The sequence below is a fragment of the Elephantulus edwardii genome, unplaced genomic scaffold (genome assembly GCF_000299155.1).
Source record: "Elephantulus edwardii isolate Elephantulus edwardi_28Jun2011 unplaced genomic scaffold, EleEdw1.0 scaffold00077, whole genome shotgun sequence".
Lineage (NCBI taxonomy): Eukaryota > Metazoa > Chordata > Mammalia > Macroscelidea > Macroscelididae > Elephantulus > Elephantulus edwardii.
Window position 1 is genome coordinate 14,746,554 of NW_006399827.1, and position 15,946 is coordinate 14,762,499.

The following is a 15,946-nucleotide window of genomic DNA, read 5'->3' on the forward strand; positions in this document are numbered from 1 at the left end:
TTTAGCTGGGGCTCCCTCTGCTGGATGGTTTGATTTCTGTTTTGCTCCTGTAATGAATATCATATATGGTTGTAGACTTGTTTCAAAATCTCAAGCTTCCTATTATTATTATTGTTATTAGTATTATTATTATTTTAGAAAAGAAATCACATTATAGTTAGACTCTGGCAGAACTTTTTAGGCTGATGGTTCTCACTATCAAGCTGCCAACTGAAATCTCTGGGGGAGCTTACCGTTACTGGCTAAGGATAAAATTCAGTCTTGAACTATATATGCAGCATTTTCTGTCCTGCAGTGTAGAATTTGCCCTGTAACATGCTCCAGCAATACTTCTTTGCATTTCTAACAGGAACCATTGCCTTAAATAAGCCTTTTACGGAATGTGTGAAGTATTATACTGTCTTGGGGTATAGGCCTTTGAATAAATCAACTTAGAATTTGACTTCAAAGTTTTGCTAAAATTTGTGACTGAGTTGCTATCCTATATTTTAGCTTTACTGAAAATACTTCCTAAAGCTGCTGTGGGTTTTGTGCCTCTTGTAGCTGACTCACCTCTGGAAAAATGGGCCAGCCAGAGTCATGTGTTATCCAGAACACTGTGGTCATGAGGTTCAGATTCATCTCTGGTTTTATTTCAGAACTCAGATTCATGACCATTCTAGAGGTGTCCATTTTTATATCAGAAATTCCTGACCTCTTGAACCTTGGGCCTGGACCTGTCTCCAGTTACCCACCCTAACTGAAGTCACAGTGGTTACAGGCAGCCATTAGGTTTAAAAAAAATTAAAAATTGAAAAGTTTGTCATAAAGTGAAAACTTTTCTGAATGACATAAGTGAAATCAAACCAAATCCATTACTTTCAAGTGGTTTCTGACTCCTGGTGTAACTCATCAGTCTACTGAGGTTGTACATATTTATTAGACAATTTACTTTTTCTCTGAAGGGCAACTAATGCATTTGAACATCTAACCTTTCAGTTAGGAATCCAACATATAATGTACCACACCACCAAGGTAAATTCTAGCCTCTCCATTTAGCAGAATACAGACCTTGGGGGAAAATTGTAAGACAAGAAGGTGTATGTCCTATATTCTCAGCTTTCAAATGCCCACTGAAAATGGAAGCCTGCTCTCAGACTTATACCATCAGGTATGCCTGTAAATATCTTTGATAATTGTCAATAGACAAATGATATTGAAATGATAATATATGAAGTTGCCAATTTTTTTTTATTGTTTAAAGGGTTAGAATACTGGAAATTATATATGGTTAAAACAGTTTTGAACAAAATACCTTGTCAGAATTTTAATTTGAAGAACAATGCTCTTTGTTCTTTGTAAAATGAATTTGTCTTAATAAGTTGTAACTTTATTTAATTTTTTAGTGGGGAGAAGGGCTGAAGAGAGATAAGTGAAAGTTTAGTGATCTTCTGTTTTTGGTGGTTATTTGATACTTTAAATGCCATTCAAATGGCTGAGGTTATTGGGCTGTCGATTGTGAAGTATGATGTTTGATTATACTTTAAGAGATGAATGAATGATTACTGATCTTTGGCATCAGGAAGAAGGATTTTAGGTAATGCTAGTCAGCAGGAGGCGCTCTTGCTCTTCATAACGAAAAGGGCTCATGTAAATCCTTCCAAGACTCTTCGAAAAACCGGTTTGTGAATCACCCTTCTCTCCATAAGGAGCTGAGAGACTTGACTCCCTGCTTTAATTGGTTTTGATTTTTTTTTTCAAAGACCAACCTGATTTCTTGGTGTGATGGCCAGTCATCTTGAAAAGCATTTGAGAAAGAACCAATTTTGAAAGTAAGAAGCAAAAGATACTTTTAATTTCTTTTTGCTACAAGCATGCATTGACTGGGAGAAAGGCAGGTCTTTTCAATCTTTTAAATAATTATAATTGGTTTAAATTATCCAGGTGTTTTCAAATCAGTCATCTGGAGACTTGCACCTGATGTGAAAGACTTGAAGGTGCCCTGGGCTCCAATGCTGGTTGCCTTTGACCCAGTCCTGACGCCTGGTGACCTCCAAGTGTCGCAGGGTAGAACTGCTCTGTAGAGTTTTCCAGACTCTTTCGAGGCACCACTGGTTGGACTTGAACTACCAACATTTCCATTAATAGTTGAGCGCTTAACCTTGTAAGAAGCCTCTACTGTCCTGGAGGTTTAGGATCCTGTCCTTTTCTCTGGAGGAGCCAGCTGCTTCACTTGAAGCATTTTCATGATGCTCTGTGTATAGTTTTTGTTGATTACTATCGAGTCAGAACCAACCCATAGCAGACCCTCCAGCAGGTTTTCAGAGGCGGTAGGAGGAGATTGCCCAATCTTCTCTGGCATAGCAGAGATTTGAACTGTATGCCTTTGAGGCTGCAGCGCAGCTTCTTACTCCTAGGCCACCCAGTTGTTCCTGATGTGATTTTAACACCTTTTCTCTCAGTTGCTGTACAGTGGACTTGAGCATGACAGAGATCATGCGGATGGTGCAGATCTGTGTTCCTAGAGTTGCCATGAGTCGTAGTTGACTTATCTTCACCTAACAACAACAAAAATAACCCCCACCTTGCCTCTTGTTCTGTTATCTGTAGGGGGGTTAGCAAGTTTCCCCTATATAAAGGTGTGAAAGGCAATGCAAATGGAATCTGCCACAACCACTCAATTCTGCTGCTGCCACAGCTCAGTGGCAGCCACGGTGGCCAAGGTGTAAACAGGTGTTTGTGTCCTAATAAACCTTCATTGTTTTAGTTAGCCCCTGATCTGCAGCCATGGAGAATCAGTTCCAGTTGCAGTGCAGTTGATTCTTATTCCTGGAGGTCTTATGTGTCAGAGGAGAACCAGGCTCTACCTCTTGGCAGTTTTCAATTGCTGATTCCTTAGAAGTGAACCATTGGGCCTTTCTTCCAAGGTGCCTCTGAGTGAACTTGAACCACTCACCATTTGCTTTTTGCATTTGCTTTTTGCAGGTATTGTTGTTGTTGTTGTGTACCATAGAGTCAGAACTGACCTATAGCTGACCCTTGGGTGGGTTTTCAGAGGCAGTTAATCGCACGGGAGGAGATTGTCCATCCTTCTCCCACAGAGCAGCTGGTGGCCTTCAGGAATGCAGTAGAACTTCTTGCCATTAGGCCACCATTAGTTAATTTTATTTCAAATATGAACTTCACAGCTTCCCCCTATTGATTGCTTGAAAAACCTTCAGTTTGCAATAGTGGAGACAGGTTCAGATAAAAAAAAATGTGTGGTTGTTTGCTTGGATTCCCTTTTTTTAAAAAGTTGTTGTGATGTGGGTGAAAGTTTAGAAAGCAGATTGGTTATCCATTCAGCAATTCATGCACATTTCAGTTAAGGACATTGATTTTAATCCTCACAATGTAGCAGCACTCTTTCAACTTCTTCTCTGTGTTTACTGTTTCCATTTATCCTTTCCTGTCTTGTCCAGCCTTCAGAGATTTCTCTCTGGGCAGATGCTGCTCGTTGATCATATATGGTTGGTTGTCTAGGAAGTGTATACCTCCAAGATGTTATTATTCACTGTGTAGGCCTACTCAAGCCTGAATCAGGGGTACAGTGTGACTAAGAGTTTTCAGTCTTGGGGATTCCATCAAACTATCAGACTAATAGTAAGACTACCCTTTCCCTCTCTTTTCTTAGGATTTTTTTAGAACACAAAATACATTTATTCAGTCATATTTAAATTAGAATACACAGCTTTAGTGAGAATATGTATATAGAGATTTGCTTTGGAATAATACAAAGAGCAATGAAACTATTCTTTGAGATAAAGATCAAAAGCTCCACATTAAAATCCAAAACCTATCCTTATAGATTGTATCGTTTTGGACAAGTTATGGACCATTCAGAGGAGATGAGCAGATATTTTTTTTCTTTAGGGGATCAACTACTCTTCATTTTATCACAGATGTACTTGCTACTTTCTGTGTTTCATAATCACAAACACGTTTAAGAAGAAAGAAATTGATTCTGAAAATGTCTTATCCAGCTCCTTTCCTGAGTCCTCCCACCCCTTAAAACTCTCTTGACAAGCCATAGACCTCCGCTTAGAAATCATACACCATCTGTTTTTTCTTTAAGGAACGCAATGACTCTGAAGATAATAAAAGTCCAGTAAAGGTTTTATGTAGATAACACAGCAATTTAGAAACCAGTGCTGCTGGAATGGTGAACTTTTAATCTTTTATTTCATCACATCTTCTAATCCGTATTTTAAAAGAAAGATGCCATGGTGTAAAATAACAGGCACTGACTGGTCTGAAATATCCCGGGAAAATCTGGTTTAAGATTTTTCTAGGAGTTGTTCCAAGAACATTTTTCTTTCTGTCTTTTGAACTGTTGAAAGATACACAAGACACTTGGATGCCTCAAAGACGTGGATGCCAATATGGAAATAAACTTTGACAAGTTGTCTTGTAATAGGAATGAGCCATCAGAAAAGGAATCATTGTAAGGATGGAAGCTGGAACTTCTTGTCTATTGCCTAACTCTGCAAGCTCATCTTTCATTTGCACTTTTTCTAAGAACAGATTCTGTTTCCTCCTAACTTGAATGGGTTTGGAGGCAATGAGATGGTATGGTTGCTGCCTGCAGTTTTGATCCTCCTTTGCTGTAAGGGGCCCTCTAGTGAACTTTGACTCGTAGTGACCATCTCAACAACAGATTGAATCCTTGCTCTATCCTCACAATCTCTGCCATGCTCAGATCCCTTGTTGTAGTCATTGTGTTAGTCCGTTCAGTTGAAGATCTTCTCTTTAACCGATCCTCTACTTTCCCCATGATGATGTCTTTTCCCAGGGACTGGTGCTCCCTGGCACCATGCACAGTGTATGCGAGACCAAGTTTTACCATCCTTGCCTCTAACAAGTGAGTGCCTTGGTTCCTTCAAGACACAGTTACTTGTTCCTCTGGCAGTCCTTGGTATATTCAGTACTCTTTACCAATGCCACAAAAGAGCAAATCCTTCTACTCTCCCACTCCCTCAAGGCCCTCTCTCCATCTTTCACCACAGGATGTCCCTTTCTCCCAGAGGAAACATACATCTTGGAGTGACAGAGGGAGAACCATGAGAACTGATCAAGAGAAGAAGTAGACAAGGTTGTTTTTCCTTACTGAAGCCGTCAAGGATTTCATTTTAATGGAACCATACATAAACAATGCCTATAGAAGCCAGGAAATCAAATGACATATAGCAGTGGGAAAATCTGCTGCAAACGACTCTTTTAAAGTTTTAAAACTCAAAGATGTCATTTTCAAGGTGCATACTCTGGACTGAATGACATCCTTTCAAAGGTGTATTGCAAATGCCTGTGATTATAATCCCATTTAGGAATAGATTATCTTTGTTACTGGATGAGACAGGGTTAGTGAAGGATCTATCTTTTTGGGTCGATCTCTTTTGAAATATAAAAGAGATTACACAAACAAGCAAATAAGCAGTGATGAGGGACAGAGAGATGTCAAGTCACATGCATATTGACAGGAACAGAAGCTCAAAGAGACAGGGCCTAGCTCCTGAATTCCTCCTGTCAGAGAAAGGAAAGACTTCTGAGAGAGAACGCCTTCCCATTGCATTAACATCCTACATTTATATACCTTTCCAAATTGTGAGAAAACAAATTTCCGCTTCTTAGAGCCCACCATTTGTGGTATTTTTGTTGTAGCAGCCCTCAGTAATCAAGACTGTGTACCTGACCCAAGCTGCAGTATTTTCATTTGCTTCATATGGATGTGAAAGCGGGACAGTGAATATCCGTAGGAAGACTGAGGATGAACTGATAACATAGGAAGTTCGATGTTGATCAAGAATGTTGACTGTAGCATAGGCTGTTGGAGGAATGAACAAATCTGACCCGGATGATTTACAGCTAAAACGCTTCTTTAAAATGAAGCTGTGCAATATTTGTCTTTATGGGACTGTGTTAGTTCACTTAGCATAATGCTCTTCAGTCCCTCCCACTAGGTAGTAATTTAGGGAGGCGGGAATGAAGGAAAGGGGAAAGATCTGGTGTGAAAACAATGTATATGAGCTTTTTAAATAAACCAGTGTTTTGGAGATTTTTTTTTTTTTTAGTGAGGCTGATGAGACTTCTCGTGTTCTTGGTCACATTCTCAGGAGGGACTAGTCCCTGAAGAAGGGAGTGTCATGCTAGCTAAAGTAGAAGGTCATCAAAAAAGAGGAAGTTGACAGCCACCGTGTTAATGGGTGGAAGCAGCAAGGACTGTGAGGATGGTGGGGGAGAGGGCACTGTTTTGTTTTGTTGTGCACAGGGTCACTGTTGAGTCAGAATTACTCACCAGCACTTGACAACAGCAAACACCACCTTACCTTTAAAAGCCAGAAGTGACTTGGCGATACCAAAACAAAGATGGGAGGTGGCAAGAAGCAAATATCTGGCCGCCACACCTCCTCTGTATGGGACCTAAATTGGAACTGGAGCTCTTTCCGGATACCATTTGGATCCTTTAAAAATCACAGAGAATTGGAACAGGTGAAGGAAAGAACTGTGTAAAAGGAATAGAAAATTAGGCATTATTTGTATGACAGTAGCCCAGCAAAATGGACTGGAGGAGGGAAGAAATGATGCAACAATGAATGATTTTTTTTAAAGGGCGGTTGTACAAAGGTTGCTTTGAATTCTTCTCACATATTCCCAGTGCATTGAGATGATGAGGATCAAATTTCCACCTGCTAAGAAGATAGTAGAAGAGAGTATAAGTGGAGCAGAGGCTTGAGCATCCCTCTGCCTGCCCCCAGCTTCAAGTATTGATTGGACCTTCTCTCTCAGCCTGGCTGGTCTCTGAATCCTTTGGATGGATTTCTGGTTTGACCAGAGACACAGGCTCTCCTGTCTCCCTTCACTAAAGATACAGGTGTGCTTTTAGAAAGGATATTCTTTTTACCCTTTGCCTATTTTTCATAAAAGAAGGTGGATGCTTGTCAATAGGGGGCTTAGTTCTTCCTCTTGCTTTATGTGATGGAGAGGAGACTGATGCTAGACAGCTGATATTCTAAGGCTGTCCTCGTGGTCTGACACTGCACTTGGCCTTGGTTACTCTAACCGTGGGTGGGCTGAAAGACAATAAATGTACATAGAAGAGAGAAGACTTGAATGTCATCATCTTCTCCCTTGAGAGAATACAAAGTATATACCCCTAGGAGATAGGTCTTAGTGAATCATACCTGACCTTCCATAGACCTCCAGTTGGAGATGAGTGTTGGGAGTGGTTGATGACAGATGATGCTTTATTTCCTATAAAGAGGTCTAATCTAGGGCCTTCTAATCAGCTCACATTGTTGTGGGAAGAAGAGGGGACTAGATGAACAATGTAACCACCTGTGTTCTTATAATAAGGTCTCTTCCCATTGGCTTAGCCTCCTGTAAATGCAGGGATTATTAGAAATGCTACCTATTTTCCCAGGATTGCTAATCCATTCATGCGTAGTCTTCTCCAACTCATAACACTGTAGCAAGTACAGTTCATAAACTTTGAGTGACTATTATCCTTGTATGGTATGTACAAGTCAGCATTTCCTTGCATCAACTGAAAATGAAGATATTTAGATTATCCACGGCTTCCCCAAACACTTGTAATAATGAGCTTTCTTGGAATGCTCCTTTCTGGCCCATCAGTTTATTACTATTTTCAGAGGACACTAATGACAACCCAGGCATGATGTTGACAAAACCCCACATTAAGGCACCTTGCATCTGAAACCTGCCATTCAGGTAATGAAAAACATTCTGGAAAAACAAGCTGGGGCCTCACTCTGGGGAAACCATGTGGCCATGCCTGCGTTACCTGAGAAGGGCGGGAGGCCAGATGTAAGAGCTGATGTGGTGTAAATGGGCAAAAGGATAGAGGATGATTTTAGGACGTTTTAGTTGAGAATGTGGGGAAATCTGAAAAAGGTGGAGCGAGCTTCACTGGAGAGATGTTTACATTTTGCCTCCCAGCTCAATTCAATTTCCTTATCATAATGCAAAACAAATAATAATTATTATGATTACCTACCATGATTATGGGTGACAGGAATTGCAGTTGGGCAAAGGGGACTGCTTTTTATATTTTAGTTTCCTCTTCTAAACTTCTGCCTTTAAGGATTTCCTTATGTTGGTTTTCTAATGTATATCTGCGCCATAGTAGGTAGAGAGTGGAGTGCAGCTCCATGATTAAAACAAGCTTGAAAGGAGCAATGGCATCCACTTCCATAATAGCTTGCCTCTGGAAACCCTATGATCCTGGAGAGAGGATGAAAGGCACCCAAGCGTTGAGGACTCTCCTTCATAGGGATGCTATGAGTTGCCTGTGACTCGATGGCACTTAACAACAACACCACAATATAGTAGGTATGTGTGTTTTGTAGTGTCACTGAGAGAACTATGGCTCATAGTGACCCCACGAACAACAGATTGGAGGCGTTCCCTATCCTACACCATCCTCATAATCTCGACCATGCTCAAGGCCATTGCAGTAATCACTGTTTCAGCCCATCTTGTTGAAGGTCCTTCTCTCCTTCATTGAGCCACACTTTTCCCCAGCATGTTGTCTTTTTCCTCCTGACAACATGCTGAGAGTATGTAAGATGAAGTTCCAGCAACCTTGCTTCTGTAGGTATGGGGTAGTATAATAAATACTTTGATTTTCTTGAAAACATTCAATGATAATGTCATTAATAATAACAAAAACAGCCAGCTGGTGAAGCTGGTTTGGAGTAGAATAATACAGAATTTTACAGAGCTATTGTTTGGGGTTTTTTTAAATTTTCTTTTTAAATTCAATCATTGTTTGGTTCACTAAAAAAAAAAAAAAAATCATCCCAGAAGAGAAATTTAAGATTTAAAAGTGAATTATTTCTTTGTAAATTGTGCTGTGCTGTCTAACCCAACAGACAGAGTTGGACAAGTATTTTCATTCTCCCAGTGGTCTGATTAGTGGCAGAGCTGATGTCCGCACAGTGCATTGAGGCCAGGAATAATTTGGGAGAAGGTGACACATCATCTTAGTTTTCACACTTCATTCTGGCAGAACCTTGGCCAGAACCTAAGCACTTCTGTCCTTCAAAGCCTGACTTAATTGGTGCCCTTGCAGGTTTTACTTGCATGAAGCAATACAGTGCTAATGGGATTCTAATGGTGATGGCTTTTCTGCTATGTTGTGCATCTAGTTCAGTCTATTTGAGACATTAGCATATAGATAAGACCTTCAGCACAGGAGTTACGTCAAATGACTGATGGATAGAAGTTAGAATCTTGCCATTCAAAGTGTGTTCTGTGGACCAGCCAGCAGCCTGAGCATCATCTGGGAGATTGTAGAAAATGCAGATGGTGGGACTTCACCCTAGACCTACTGGTTCCTCCAAACTCTCACTAGAAATGATAAAGTAAAATATCTTCACCTTCTTTCTCTTTTTCACAATATCCTTTTGTGATGAGATTGGAAAAATGCTTTCCCACTGAGCCTTTGAGTATAGCAGTGAATTTGAATTTGGTGTAACAGTGGCCCATCTCCTCTTCTTTTCCTTTCTTGTTCTCCAGATAATCTGGGATAGATACAGACAAAATATAGAGTGGACATAAGGTTTACTTCATCTGCCATTTAAGGAGCATGTTTCTTGATTTGGAATGTGCCATGCTCTCAGTGTACATTTTCCTGTTGTTCATCATTAGAATCAGGCCAAGACAGGGAAGAGGACTACTCTGTAGACTTAGGTTGAAGCCTTTGCAGTTTGGCTTATGGGATGCTATAGTTCTTGGTCACAAAAATCTGTCTTTCTGGGGAGCTCTGGTGGCCTAGTGGCAAGAAGCTGCACTGCAATCCCAGAGGCTCTGCCGGGGAAGGAGGGACAATCTCCTCCTGTACCAGTCAGATCTGATTTGACGGTACACACACGATAAAAATAATAAAATAAAATAAAAAAAATCTGTCCTTGTCTCAACTTGAGTGTCTGTTGCTACATGCTAGTTATTTGCTGTCAGACAACTAGTTGCCTCTGAGAAATTTGAGCTCTGATTTCAAAATATAAAATTCAGATTTCTTATCCCCTGACTCTATAGCTAGGAAACCATCATCCTTCACCTCTGACTCTATAGATAGAAAACCATCGTCCTTAACCTCTGACTCTATAGATAGAAAACCATCAGCTAGCTTACATTGGCAAGTGTTGTTCATGGTTAACCATTATCTAATTCTTCAGCAAACATTTTTGATGTTGTGTGACATAATAAAAAGGGCATGTATGTGGGTTAAGAAGCCTTATTCCATGACATTGTAGCTATAAATAGCAACTTAATGCACCCCATCAGGGCTTCAATTTCCTCAACTGTAAAATGAGGATAATAATACCCTGCAAGGTTGTGACAAGTGGGAAATGAGCTTCTGAATGTAAAACTCAGTCAAGAATAGTTGGCTGTTTTTTGACATTTCTTCTAGTATATGAATGCATGTATATCACATGTATATCACATGCATGAGTATGCTGTTTTTGTTAAGTGCTGTCAAGTCATAGACGACTCACCCTATGAATGAAAGACCTGAGCACTGTTTATAGAGTTTCTGGAGGCAAGCGATTTCAGAAGTAGATGCCACTCCTGATTCCAGGCTTGTTTTTATATGTCAACTTAAAATTAGCATGAATTGCTTTATTTTTGTGAGATGGCTCCTAATCTCATTAGATGACCCCTGATTTAAATCTCAAAGAAAAGTTTTAGTGTATCAGAATGACAGCAAATGTAAAAACACATGTACTTGAGTACACATGTGCACGTGTACACACACACACACACACACACACACATGCACAATTTTCTCATAAAATTCCCAAGTATGGTAGTTAGGTGAATCAATCATCAGTTAGTTTACTAAAGGCATTGACTTCTTCGTCTTTTAGCATGACCTCACTGTGAATGTTTTGGAAACTCTTTAATCCTCTTCAGAAAGGTAATAACATGCAGATGTTGTAATAGAATAAATGAGGTGAGGGCTGAGTCATCACCTGGGAATGAACTCAGGCATGTAGTAAGTTGGAAACCACCATTGCTGTGACACACTAATAACCAACAAAGCACTCCTGGGCTATGTTACTACCAAAAATAGTACTCAAATGTTAAAGACCTTTTAAGAGGATATCATTTAAAATACAGCATTGTGGAAAAAACCCAACACCCAAACAACCCATGCCTAGAGTGAGTGAATAACATTCAAAGGTTTTAATAACTTAAAAAGAAAAAGAAGTAAATGCTTCTTGATCACCATGGTTATCTTTAATTTGTACAGACTTTATAGTTCCTTAGGGAAGGAGAACATTGCTTCCCTACATTGAAAGCAGATCACATTTCACTGAAATTCTTCATCTGTCAGCATCAATATTTATTGGAAATTGTTAATGTTCCTGGAATGAGGAACTTGAAGCCAGGGTCAAAAGAAACTGAAACTCAGAGATAAGATAGGAAGCATTAAAACAAGTATGAGATATCATCTCACCCCAGAAAGAATAGCAAAATTTAACAGAGTAGCAAACAACAAATGCTGGCAAGGTTGTGGAGAAACTAGAACCTTTATTCACTGTTGGTGGGATTGTAAAATGGTGCAACCACTATGGAAGACTGTAGGGCACTTTCTCAAAAAGTTGCAAATTTGACCATTTGACCCAGCAATTACTCTATTGGGAATACACCTTAAAGAAACCATAACAATCACCCAGGCAGATATATGCACACCCATGTTTATTGTGGCTTTGTTCACAATAGCAAAGGGTTGGGAACAACCTAAGTGCCCATCGACAAACAAATGGATAGAGAAGCTCTAGTATATTCATACAATGGAATACTATGCTGCATTGAAAATAAGGAATTAATGCAATATTATTCAAAGTGGGTGACCCTGGAAGACATTATGCTGAGTGAAATATCTCAGTCACAAAAGGACAAATACTGCATGGTGTCACTGTTATAGAATGGGACTGACGTCAGGGTTGGGGTGAGACTGAGAAAAATTGGATAAATTATGTAGACTGTATTGAAACAGATGAGGGAGAGAAGAGCTTAAAATATGATTGGGTATTATGGTTATGACAAGAATCCAGAATGAAAGCTGCATAGTGGAATCTACGCTGGGTTGGGGGAGGGGATTGCATACCAATGAAAGAATTTTTTTTTATTTCTCAAAGAGAACAGCAAACGGAGCAGGGGACAGGGAGAAAAATGCGACAATGAATGAATGGAAATCCAAAATATCTGTAAACTTTCATTAAAATTAATAAAATAATTTTTTTAAAAAAGATGGGAAGCATTTATGTAGGCCTCTGACATGCTCTAGTGAAGAGCAGGGGTGCCCCTCCTCCCTGGGTGGGGGTGGACTGCTCGGTCTTCATTTTTTGAAGAGGCAGAGAGAAGACTTAGGAACATCCACAGGCAATGACTATGTTCTGTCTCTTTGAAGAGAGAAGATCTTGGCTTTTCTCACAGATGCTTTGCTAAGTCACATACAGTTATTGGATCAGAGTGTCAGTAGATGTGAACTTCAGTGTGAAAAAGACCAAAATTGTGGTTGAAGATGTGGTGGGATGCTAATGGATTAGCCTTAAATCAGCTGTTGTCACTGAGCAAATTTGAGTCCTTACACCCTCACTTCTCAACTTCTGGAATTTCACTCTTAACATATACACCAGTTGCAGCATCCCTAAATAATGCATTTATATCAAGTTCAGTTCTCAATTTCTCACATCATTACCAACATATTAAAATATTGATAGAAATATGAACATTTAGTAAAGATATATATTTTATTTGTTTTTAAAACTTGTTGTGTGCTGTAGAATCAGATTGGAGTGGCACAGGAGAAGATTGCCCCTCCTTTTCCAGCAGAGCATCTGGTTGTATTCGAACCATTAGCCTTTGGGATTGCCGCACAGCTTGAATATACCATGGACTACTAGGAGAACAGGGTTGATCCTAGACGGGGTGAAACCAGACTGGTCCTTGGAGGCAAGGATTCTGAACCTTGTCTCACATACTTTGGACATGTTGCAAGGAAGAACCAGTCCTTGGAGAGGGACTTCATGCTTGGGAGGGTGGAGGGACAGTACAGGAGAAGAAGACCCTCGATGAGATGGACTGATTCAGTGACTGGGGTCATGGGGGTAGGTGTGTTGGAGTCAATGAGATTGGCACAGGATAGAGCAGCGTTTAGGGATGTTGTACATAGGGTCGCTGTGATTTGCAGGCAACTCAACAGCACATAACAACAACAACAACAACAACAACAACAAATGTTTGATTAGATTTAAAAATATTAAATGGATTTACCTATCAGACAGTTTTAGAATACTGTTAGAAAATGTGTTGACAGAAATACTCATTTCCTCTTTGGCTAAACTTTGAACCAGATAATAGAAAGGTTTATAAGGTGAACAATAGCATCAGGCAGGTGTATGCACTCCTTAGAACAATCAACTAAATGAGACCAGAGCGGTAGCATTTGCCAAAGGAGAAGTCTTAGAAGGCAGGGAAGGATAGGAAAAAGGGGCAAATGGAAACAGTAAACACAAGGAGGAAGTGAGGGAAGGGCCAGTCCATTGTGAGGATTGCAACCAACATCATGAAGCAAAATGTGAATGAGTCATTGAATGGAAAATGTTCTGTAAACTTCCACCCAGTTGCAACAAAAACTTTAAAAACAGTAAAATTCTTAAGTAACACTATACCTTTCTGGGTTAGTCAACTATTTGGTTAATTTGGTTTTCGATAATGGGATGATAATTGGTATGTATTCAAAGGTTTTGGTAATGAAAATAGTAAAATGCATCACAAGTAAGAAAAACTGTCTCCTTTATGTGGGTTGGGTGTGTGTGGATCAACCCCACATACAAACAAAGGACTCCTTTGGTTGACAGTTTACCTGAACACATGGCACGAATCAATTTGTAATGGGTATTTTGAAAGATTTTGTGGCTGATACAGATGTGAGGGAGAAATTATCCTAGCAGCTATGTAGAGTCCAAGCTTATGAAATTTTCTTTTTAAACTGGAAAATGACTTCTTTTCTCTGCTTGCTTCTTGCTAGTGAAATAGTCAAGTATTTGACAGACAAATGGTTATTGATAGGGTATCCAACTTTCTCATTTTGTTTGGAACTGAGGGGTTTCTTGGGAAACCAGAATGAGTTGGCCACTCTGTGTGACTTAGTGGAAATTAGGAAAATATTAAGGGTATTGTAGATTAGTGGACAGAAAGATGTATCTTTATCTATCTGTGTTATGGTTTACTGTTCTTAAATTATACATAAATTTATGGAAAATAGAAAGTTGCTTATTATTTTCCTAGTCTAGCATTATAGCTCTTTATTCCCTTTGTCATGTTTTTCAAATTTTCTTTGAAATATTATGCTAGCAATGTTCAGAATTGATCTAGAGAACCATAATTTTAACACACATCTTCTAGTTTCATGAGAGATAATAATGTCCCAAATAGAATGAATTAATAAATTTTTAGTTCTTTGAGACTGTGGTATTCTCTTAATATAAAGAAGTTTTCTTAAAAAAGTGAAATAGAAAAAGAGAAATGCATTCTAATATGGACTTGCTCTTGTTCAAAATAGTATCAGAAACCACTTTAGGCAAATACTGAATAATAAAACTTAACTAAAGATGTCTGTGTGTTGTTAATTTTTTTAATGTTATCTGAAATAATTACACAACCTACGTTTTGAGTTTACAGAAGAGAGTTAATGTATTTAATCTTAAGCCTGTAGCTTTTTTGGGTTCTTTTTGTCTCATTTCCAGTTATTAGGCGCCAGTTTTCTAGTGTTTAAACATTAGAAATAAAAAAAATACCAAGTGTTGGTTTGCAAGGAAGCCTAATGAAGCTTCAATAGCTGTATCAAAGGAATTCTTTCCAAAGTGGTATTACAATATAAAAATAATAAAATCATACTGAACATTACCAATAGTTTAGATGAAAATAAAGCTAAATGAAACCAACTTTTAGTTTGCTGGTAGTTGTTTAAGGAGTCTAGAGAACCTGGAACAAAACCCAGTTGTATCAGTCTGGTAAATGTTTAGGTGAATGCTTTCATCACTCTGACAAAATGAGAGGGGTTTGCTAGACTGTTCCTATGGTGCCATAAATTGTAAATATCCCATAATTTTGTCTACAACATTCCAATAGCATCTTAGAGGAAGTGTGGCTCTCTACTTCCACTACTTCTCTGTATAGGCATTGCCTTGGAACGATGGCACATGGTACTACAGTTTAAGGAAATGCATCTTCTTCAGATGTGAAGGTGAACATTCCCAGTGCTCTAGCCACCTACCACCACTCAGTGTAAGACTGTGGATCGTATTAATTGCACTTCAGATCTTGGACAAGTTTCTTCTTTTTTTTTAGACTCTATGTATCTGTTTGTTAAGGAACACTGGTGGCTTAGTGGTAAAGGTATGTTATTCAAATCTGCTAGCTTTTCTGTGAGAGCAAGATAGGCAGTCTCCTCCCATGTGGTTTATTTCCCCTGAAAAACCCACTGAAGGGTTAGCAATGGGTCAGTTCCAACTCGGTGATAGACAACAAAAAGAAGAACGACTGTAGTGCTTTTTTCTTTTCAGAAATCCTTCCTTTATGTTTAACTTTCCTTTAAGCCCTTAAGATGTCTTTCTTTTTTAAAAAAAAGTAAGATGTAGATTAATTATAGAGGTTTTGGGGGTCCCCTCCTTTGTTATTTCCCTTCTCCTCTTTTCTACAGGCAGAAATCTTTAGAACTTCTTCTTCTTCAAGATTCTTCATGAATCACATCTCTTTCCTAAACTGCATGACCTTTGGGTAATAATTTGATTTAATATTCAGCTACTGTGGACAAACTCAAGGCATTAAGGTTCTCCTGGATTTTTCGTGGACAATCCTGAAAACCTCTGATTAGGGTGAGACCTTAAGATCCTAT